General features: G+C 48.2%; 1 long non-coding RNA gene across 1 annotated transcript; it reads left to right on the top strand.

The window, feature by feature from the left end:
* The first annotated feature begins 33 nt into the window (after positions 1-33).
* Positions 34-3239, top strand: LOC117245157. The gene is made up of 2 exons (XR_004499486.1): positions 34-1538; positions 2774-3239. It is a non-coding gene; the product is annotated as an uncharacterized LOC117245157 (long non-coding RNA).
* Positions 3240-10123: the final 6884 nt, after the last annotated feature.

Here is a 10123-nt window from a genome sequence, read left to right as displayed (position 1 = left end):
GCCGTCGGGCGGTGAGCCCGCCCCACACACCGTGCATGAGGTGCCTTGCGCTCTCTTTCCGCCCCCGTGCCCCGCTTCGCTGCGTTCCCTGTTTGCTTCGGTCGGGGCTCCCCCCGCAGCATCCCCTCACAGCGTCCTCTCTCCGTCGCCCCTCAGCTGTCTCAGGTGCCTCCTCCCGGTGCCTCCTCATAGTCTCCCTTCAGTCCCCTCAGTGCATTATTTCTCCCCCACGTCCTCGCATCGGTCTTTCCTGTCTGCTTCTGTAGGGGCTCCCCCTCAGGACCTCAGAGCTGACCCCTCACAGGGTTCCGACTCCCTCAGATGTCTGTTTCCCCCTCACAGCGTCCCCCAGTCTCCCTTCAGTCCCACCAGAGATGTCCCAGTGCTCCTCTCACAGCGACACCTTCAAGTCTCCACAGTCTCCCCTCAGTCCCCTCATAGTGACCCCCGTAATCTCCCCTCGCAGTCCCACCATGGAGGGCCCATTGGCCCTTCAGAGTCTCCCCTCAGTCCCTCAGAGCCCTCGCTCCACAGTCCTCTCTCTAACTCCCCTTACATGTCGCAATGCCCCCCTCACAGTGCCCCCTCAAGTCTCCCCATGATCTGCCCTTCCCCTCTCAGTCCTTTCAGAGAACTTTTCAGAGAACCCCCACAATCTCCTCTTTCAGTCCCATTACGGATGGCTCAATACCCCCTCACAGTCTTCCCTCATATTCCTCAGAGCCTCCACCCCAGTCTCTCCTCTCAATCCCACCATGGATGTCCCCTCTCAGTCTTTCAGTCGTCCTCTCAGACTCCCATCTCAGTTACATTTCCTCACAGTTACATTTCCAGTCTGCCTTCTCAGTCTCACCATGGATGTCCCCTTTCAATGCCCAACTCACAGCCATCCCCCTCACAGTCTCCCCTCTCAGTTTCCCTTCAGTCACCTCTCAACTTTCCCTCTCAGTTGCACAGAGATGCTCTCTCTTAATGTCCCTCTCAGAGTGTCCCTTCTCAGTTTCCCCTCTCAATCCCACTGTGGACATTCCCTCTCAATGTCCCCCTCACAACATCTCCTCCCAAGCTCCCTCTCAGTGCCCCCATTTTCCCCCATGTCCTCAGAGCAGACACATGAGGGCAAGTGTCCCTTTGGATCTGACCCACTCTCAGGCACCAGCAAACCAAACCCAGCCTCGCTTTACAAACACTTTCTGCTGTCTAGACAGACTTCCCCAGCCCAAAACAGGTTTAGAAGACTGGAGCTCACATACTTCCATGGATTTCCATACTGGTTCCCAACCTGAGAATCAGGTCGTATAAGCCCGGTGATGTGTGTGGCAGCAGAGCTCCCTGTACCCAAACTGGTTGCTTGGGGCTGTTTTCATCACCTTCATGTTGGAATGTCCTCCCAGAGCAGCCACAATGGGAAGAGAGGCTGGAGAAGGGCTGGACACAATTCTAAGATATGCTGAGGAGCTCCATGAGCCGAGATGGATTCAACAGCAATAATTTATTGTTTTCAAGGAGATCTATAATGACAGATTCCTTTGCAAAGAGTAAGTCTGCCTTTTGTTTACTGCAAAACTTGATTTCATTACATTTACTTCTACATTTACATGAATTTCATTACATTTACTTGCAAATTCTGTATTTATTTACATGGTGCCTGTCCTTGCTGAGGTCTGGCTGTAATCACATGGAGGTCTCTGACAGGCCTCTGCTTCTATCACTGTATTACTCATTAGTTACCCAAGTAAGGGCTCTCTGCTTATGCCTGCTTCAATTTCCTTCTAAAGCAGTGAGTTCCCATCTGTTTCAGAATGTTTCAGTGTGGGACAGGGTTCGGTGTTTCACAGTACTTCTAGATGTAAAAACATCAGCCCTTATCCAGCAGCATTTTACTGTGTTTTAAAGCATTCATCCCAGTTTAGGTTAAAGGAAAATGTTTTGCTGTTGAAGGTGAGGGGAGGGAGTCAGGTCAGACTCCAAGTCACAGCCCAGAGTGTCTTTTTCTGACTCCTGCTTCAACTTTTTAACAAGTTTGGTTGGTGTATTTTGAACTACATCTTGCATCACTCTTTATGCTTGCCTTGGCCATTACAGCCTGGACATCCTGAGCTAGTGGAAGGTGTCTCTGCCCATGGCAGGGAGGTGGCACAAGCTCGTGGTTAAAGCCCCTCTCAAACCCAAGTGAGTCTGTGCTTCTACAGTTACATCACTTGTGGATATGCTGGAGTTGCTGACACCAGGAGCCATCCATAGCACTTTGCTCCCATCATGATCCCCCTTCCCTGCTGCACTAACTGCAGCTCCAGGATAAAGTCAGGATGGAGATTTACCACTGGAGACAGATCCTGAGCAATCCCACAGCTACTGCCTGTCTCCAGAGGATGTCCATGCTGCCTGGTGCTGGGCAACACACCTGTGTTACACCAGTACTGCAGCCCTGACCACACAGCCGCTGAGCCAGTGGCCCTGGCAGCCCCAGTGCTGGGACAGGAGCTGCTGTGTCGGTGCCTCTGAGGGAAATGTCATGTACCCACTGTTGGGAATGGGGAGAAAAGCAGAGCATGTATGGAAGCCATGATTAGCTGGGAGAACTCCTCTGTCTTTACAGCAAGTGCCACATCAGTGAAGTCAGAGAGGGGCTTCCAGTCCCAGGAACAGAGTGGGGAGGGAAAGGAGGTGCTTTGGAGGGAGGGAATCCTTTACTCCAGGCAGTAGGGGCAGAGGAGGAGGATCCTACTGCCCCTGTGTCCTGCAGCTTCTCCATGATGCAATGTCCCGTTAGGATGGCCCCAGCTGCCCCTGCATGGGATCAGAAGAGCACTCGGTTAATGGCAGGAGGGAGAGGAAGACCTTGGCTGTTATCCACTGCTCCTGGAAAGAGAGTTATGATTAAATACCCTGAAGGCCTAAGAGTAGGCTGGGGTACCCCAGCCCTTTGGTATCAGTATTGCAAGACTTGGATGGCCTCACCCACTGGTAATGCCAAACATGGAACAAGCTCAGAGTAGGAGGATTTAATGAAGAGAAAATTTTCAAAGACACTATATATCAAATACACCAGTATTCCCAGTCTGGTCTCCAGAGCATGGCTCCCTGCTCCCCAGCTGATGGGTAAGCCCTTGAAAGGATTCCTGAGGCCTTCATCTGTGGTGTTCAGGAGGGAGGGTGAAGCAGGTGCTTAATGGATAACTCCTTTATTCAGGGACTAGTTCCAAGAGAAATTGCATAATAAAATCTGCACTGCTGCAGCCCATTGCCAGACTTCCTGTCTCCAGAACTAAGCTGCTTAAAGACACAGTTCCTGAGATCCTACCTTCCTTCCCCACCCAAAACATGGAAGTATCATTTCTATAGCTTGTGACCTCAAAACCTTACAGCCAAACAATTAGCAGTGTTTGAATAACTTCTGAGGAGCTCTGCCCTGTAACTTGTAGTCACCGTGGCACCATCAGAGGAGTTCTCATTGGGGATGGGAGTCTGTTTTTCCTGGTAATGTTATGTCTCAGCACCTGGTGGCCTTACCATCCCCATGTGCTGCCAAAGCTGTTCCAGGATAGAAGAAAAGCCCAGAGCCTGCTGCCTCCTCTCCTCCTGGCTGCTGCAGAAGGTGCTGCCTATTCTTTCTCCAGGCACGTCTGGTTACACACACCCTACACTCATGGGATTGTGGAGCAATTTTATGTGAAATAACTGTTGTTTCTGGCTTCTGATTTTCATTGTGTGTGTGAATTCCGTGGTGTTCAGGAAGTGGTGGTAACCCAGGGACCGCAATCACAGCAGTGTTTTGTGTTTAGCTGTGTGTCTGTGAACTTCTGCAAATCCTTGGCTCCTTGGGCTACAGAGCCTGACACACATCCCAAAGGGTCTCCTTGCATCATTTCATGCAGAAAGAGTATTTTCAGGTGGCTGAACATGTTCTGTGGGTGATATCCCACAAGCACCAATCAGATCTGATTCTGCTCTCCTTTTCACTAAGTATTCATTAATGTAAAGCCATTTCCTACCTACTTGTTGAATAGAGTCTAGTGGGGACTGGATGCAGACTTGGGCTTTTCTGCAAATTGCCCAAAATCCTGCCATCATCTGTCAGGACCATCTAACTCTGCTGTGGAGGAATCCCCCAAGCAGTGGGTAAGGCTATTTCACCAAAGCGAGAGTAGCAGCTCAGGAAAACCAGTCTTCTGTCATCAGCATAATTGAATCTGTCACTCTGAGGGGTCCTTCTTTCTTAAGTCCCAGATGTGAAGCCTTTTTGCTGGAGTTGACTGTAACTTTGCCATGCCTGAAAAACTATTAAGAAAAATCTGTATAAATCTTTGTGCTCTCACTCTGGGTTGTTGCTCAACAAATCTCAGATTCGTCTGAGAGACAACAGTCCATTTGCTTTGTTTTTAAAGTAAACTCCTACAAAAAATCTCTGTCTTTGGGCTCTGCTACATTATGCTTTCTCATCTCTCTGACACCAGCCTGCAATCTGCCCCACAGTCAGTTTGAAAATCATATTTCTACCCATAAAATAGTAATCTGGGTAATCTGGGCAAGTTTAATGTCTGTCAGCTCTCTTTTAGAAGTTGCAATTAGTGGTTTATGGGTGGTTTCAGTCAACATGGGCAAAACAAAGACACAGAACACTTTTCCCCCTGCAGATCATGGTGAATGATCCCTTCCCTGAGCACAGAGAAAGGCAGGATGCCTGTAGATACACTCTGGCCACTTGAGATGGGAAGATTTCAGTGTTTCCCACCTCCCTGCCTTGTCCCCCAGTTAAAGATGTGGCCTTCCCATTGCACCATCAGTAGGAGAAGGCATACACAAGCTCTTGAGGTGCTGCCACTCACAGCTTGGCATGAGCTGAATCCCAGATGCACAGTTCGAGTTTGGGACTGTGAGCTCAGGTGTGAGCACTGCTCTCACTCCCCTCTGCCAGATCCACCACAGGCTCCACCTCTTGCCTGAACCCATGGAGCAAGACATCCCCACCAGGGCTCGTGCTTCCCTCCACTCATTCTGTTCCCTCCACACAGCTCAGAGCAGTGGCCTGTCAGCACCTTCAAACCTGAGGGATTGGGTGATTTCTCATCCCTTGAAAGGTGTCTCAAGATTCCTCCCATCCCATTTCTGTCCTTCATTCCATGACAGCATCACAGAGACAAGATCTTCCAGTACCTACAGGGAACTGAAAGGAAGGATGGGGCAAGACTATTTACAAGAGCATGTAGTGACATGACAAGGGGGAATGGGTTCAAATTGAGAGTAGGTTTAGCTTAGATATTGGGAAGAAATTCTTCCCTGTGAGGATGGGCAGGCCCTGGCACAGGGTGCCCAGAGAAGCTGTGGCTGCCCCTGGATCCCTGGAAGTGTCCAAGGCTGCATTGGATGAGGCTTGGAGCAACCTGGGATAGTGGAAGGTGTCCCTACCCACAGCAGAGGGGTAGAATGAAATAAGGTTTAAGGTCCCTTCCAAACAACACTATCCTGTGATTCTGTAATCAAGTGCTCAGCACTTTTGACTACACTAAGCATTGCTCCTTTCAATTCAATGCCATCCAAGCATTTATTAACCTACTTGGACACACTGCATATGTCTTTTGGGGAAGTAATTCATTACTATAAATCTCCTTTTTTTTTTTTTTTTTTTTGTCTCTGCATATAGCTTGCAGTTTTTTTCTAATCAGTAGCAATGCTCACAAAAATGCAGTGACTTCATGTAAGTGTCTGAGATGACATTCAGAAATGCCTTCCTTGTGTTCTGGCTGACAGTCCTTATTTTTTGCTGCAACAAAATCTGGTGTTCCCAAGAAAACTCTGACCAAGCTCACAGTCTCACCACCATCACCTGTGTTAGTCACCTGTGTGCAAAACTCTGCTGAGCCACTGTCAAGCCAGGCCATGCGGACACTGGTGGCATTTTTCCCTGCTCTGCCATTGTCCTGGTTGGTGGAGGCAGCCACCAACAGTAGGGCCCTGCAATTTCTTCTGCTCTGTTCAGCCTTGCCTGTCCCTCTGCCTCTTCTCTTCTTGCTGTCACAGCTTTAATGCAAGACTTGGTTATCTCAAGGAGCTTCATTCCTGGGAAATTCTCTGTATCTTCTCAGTATTAATACTGGCTCCAACACCAGCCTTTAAGGTTTTTGCTGTGGATTCAACTCCTTACAACTCTTGAAAAACTTTATTTTTCATCAGAGACTCTGCTGAACTCCCATAGTCATCTAGAGAACAGTGCCAAGCTCTTCTGCAATGTCAGCCTCTCTCTCCCTGCTGAGTTAAAAGCCAACTGTGAAATGTTTTGGATTTAGGTGGCAGACAGGTCCCTCATCCTCTGCATTAGGCTCCAAGAGTTAACTGTGCCAAGGTTCTTGGAGAATGGTACAGACTCAGGTGCCTGCCCTGGCCTTGCTCTGGCACTGCCATATGCAGTCATAGAATCATGGAATGGTTTGAGTGGGAAGGGATCTTAAAGCCCCTTTGTTCCAACCCTGTGCCATGAGCAGAGACACCTTCCCCTGTCCCAGGCTGCTCCAAGCCCCATCCAGCCTGGCCTTGGACACTTCCAGGGATCCAGGGGCAGTCCCAGCTTCTCTGGGCACCCTGTGCCAGGGCCTCCTCACCCTTACAGGGAAGAATTTCTTCCTGCAGCCTGTGCACTCCTCCCATGGAGGAAAGAGCCCCCAGCAGAGACCAGGAAGCCTTTGTGGGCTGGGTGTTGGAAAACTGTCCTGCTGAACCAGTTCCAATTTGTATGAAATTCTTCAATATTCATCAGGGCAGGGAGGGCACTGAGCTGGGTTGACAAGGGGAATACATTAACTGCCTGCTTGTCCCTCCGGCCTCGCTCTTCCAACCACAAGGGTTCTTTCTTTGTTTTTGGGTAAAAAAAGAGCAACTTCCACAGGAGCTTGAAGCTCAATACTCACTGGTTTGGGACCAGGAGAAAGTGGGACTGGCCCAGCCCCACATTGCCCCACAAGCTGGATGATGATGACTCTTTTCACCCTTTTTCTAGCAGATAAGATGTTTGTGGAAAACTTTGTCTTCTGCAGGTAAATCTGGTGTGTTCAGGGCTTCAGAAAGTTCTCAGAAAACCCCTAGAGTTTCAGAATCTGGAAAGTGCTGAAACCTTCTGATTTATTGACAGTAAAAATACCTAATTTCCCTGCAGCGCGAGCAAAACTTTAAAAACAGATTTTACCTCCAAAATTGGGAAAATAAAGGGAGTAAGAAAGGACAAAATGACTAAAACACATCAGTCCACTCATCTTCTCCTTGGCAAATTTTTACATTCGATTCAAACCAAATTCTTTATTTTATTTCTTCTTGTTATGGCAACAACCAGTTCAAAGGCTCCAGTATTTCTCCAGCCCTGTGGTTCTCATGGGCAGCTCCTTGTGCAGCCTGGCTCTCATGCCTCTCAGCTGGATGCATCTTGCATCCCTCCTATCACTTTGTTTTGGTTGCCTGAATCATACCTGGCACTTCTTGGGTGCCCAGCACAGAGCCAAACCCAAACCTTTCTTGGTGACTCAGTCCAGAGTTTCTCCCAAACAAAACATGAGGGTTTTAGCTGGAAAGCCTTTTTTCAGCATTAATCACATTTCACTGTAAGTTTGCACGAGCTCCTAAATAATGGGCTCAGGTGAAAGTAGAACTAATTATTGTCATTATGGCTTCTAGCTCATAGAAATATGGAATGACAGGCTGGTTTGGAAGAGACTTTGAAGACCATCCTCTTCCACCCCCTGCCATGGACAGGGACACCTTCCACTATCCCAGGTTGCTCCAAACCTTGACCAGCTTGACCTCGAATGCTCCACAGCTTCTCTGGGCACCCTGCTCAGATCAAGAGCATCACAACAGGGCAGCAAAGTGACTGAGGTGGTGGTGATAATCAGCACAGGAAAAACTGGGATAGTTTCCTCTGGAACACCTGAGAGAATGATTCCAATGAGGTGTTCTACTCTGTTGCTTTCAAGGTTATCAAAGAAATTATCACCCCCCACCCCCAGCTGTGGTGTCCCATTCTGTGACATTAATGGCAAGAATCTCTTGGCATAGAATGTAATTTGCCTGAGGAAATTAGTTTCAAAAAGGATCAGAAAGTTAAATACTATTGCAGAGCTTAAATGAAGGCAAATAATTTTATAGCCAAAATAATATTTTTCTATGATAAATTATGTAGAAGACAAGAGTAATAAAATGTGATGCTCCAGGGAATAAAATAATCCTTGTAAAGGTCAGGAAGCTCCTTTGATGTACTTGCACATCAGTCCAGATGCATTTTAATTTGTTTGGATTTTGTGTCCTTGGTTGGACATGATATCCTTGCCTGAATTCCTCAAGGCCAAACACCTTATTGGGTGGACAGAGAAACCTTCCCCAGCTCTCTCAGGATATGTTCCATCCTTTGAAGCATGAGGCAGGTGATTCTCTTACACTCCTGTCCCATTCCTGCAAGACTTGACACATTGCAAGGTCTTGGTGGCATTTCATCCTGTGACTCCATGGTTTTGCTGTTACAACACTGTCTGTAATTATATCAGGATTAACTTTTCACCCCAAGCTGTCCACCTTGGGCATGATGGTTGATTCCTGTGGCGTGGAGTTTCATGGCTTGGCTGTCAATGTGCTCTGTGCTTCGGTCTTAGATCAGCTGAGGTCGCTTCCTGTCTTAAGCCAACAGCACATTCGGTGTTAAAATGAGAAATTCTCTTTTTTCCTGCTTTTCTTCCACCCCACATCAGCTTATCCCAGCCTTGTGCTTACCAGGGAAGTGGAGCTAGATCAGCTTTCAATCGCCCAGCCTGGAGGTCCCATCACTGTCATCCTGGAGCAGGGCCTGACAAACTGTGGCCCCTCATCTCAATTCCCCAGCTCCTCCACATCCAGTGTATGGTCACATCTATTAAATCAGCCCATTTAGCCCCTCTGCCAGGTCAATCCCACTCCCCATGGCCCAAGCCCACTTCTTCCTGCTTGCCCAAAGGCTTCTCAGCTGCATTCCAGGTTCCTGTCATCCACATTAGATGACACTTGGTGCTCATTTAGGGCAATTTACCAGGCTGGTTAGAATATGAGAGCTCTGAAATTTATTTCACACTTGTGGAACAAACCCAGACCCAACTTTTTCACAACGGCTGTCAGTGATGTTCACAGCATCCTGAAATGCTCGGGTGGAATTTGCTTGTGAGCTTTGTAAAATTACCCTCTGGGAGAGAGCAAATATGGGAGAATTTGAACTAGAAAAGACAATTTACATTGTTGAAGTGTTAAAACATGACAGAGCTGTTACCTCAAATCTGTATTGTAAAAGTACTCAAAGACTTGATAAAATACAGGAATTTCGTAGAATCACAGACTGGTTTGGGTTGGAAGGGACCTTAAAGCCCATTTTTTTCCACCTCCTGCCATGGGCAGGGACATCTTCCACTGTCCCAGGCTGCTCCAAGTCCTGTCCAGCCTGGCCTTGGACACTTCCAGGGATCCAGGGGCAGCCACAGCTTCTCTGGGCACCCTGTGCCAGGGCCTGCCCACTCTGCCAGGGAACAATTTCTTCCCAATATCCCATCTAACCCTGCTCTTTGGCAGTGGGAAGCCTTGTCCTGTTAATCCAGGCCCTCATCTAAAGTCCCTCTCCAGCTCTCCTGGAGTCCCTTTAGGCACCGGAAGGTGCATAATACAGATCATATCACACAATACAGATACCTGAGACATCTTCAAAGAAGTACTCAGTATTCTCTGCAGTCATTTCATGGTCTTGGTCTCCCCCCAGCCTTCAATCAGAGATGTTTAGAGTGATCTCTGCCACTTCCAGAGCTAAGACGGCTCCATTTCCTCCTTCCCCAGCTCTCCTGGAGGAATCAGTGATCCTTCTTCACTCCCACACTGGTGAGAGTTCCCACCACAACTCTGGAACATCATGGCTTTGGTTATGACTTTGCACCATTGGCTGAGCCCAAACCAACAAAAAACTGTCCCCAAACTGTCTGGTTTTGTATTTTCCTGGAGTCTAAGTCCTGTTAAAGCCATTAGATCATCTTTTCTGCACTTTTGGATGTCTCAAGTCAGCGCATTTCAGGTGAACATTGAGCCCCATCACTCAGGCCAGATTAAAACCCAGCAACCCTGGGGAGAGCAG

This window comes from Parus major, chromosome 14, assembly GCF_001522545.3.
Source record: "Parus major isolate Abel chromosome 14, Parus_major1.1, whole genome shotgun sequence".
Lineage (NCBI taxonomy): Eukaryota > Metazoa > Chordata > Aves > Passeriformes > Paridae > Parus > Parus major.
This window is presented reverse-complemented; position numbering and strand designations above follow the sequence as displayed.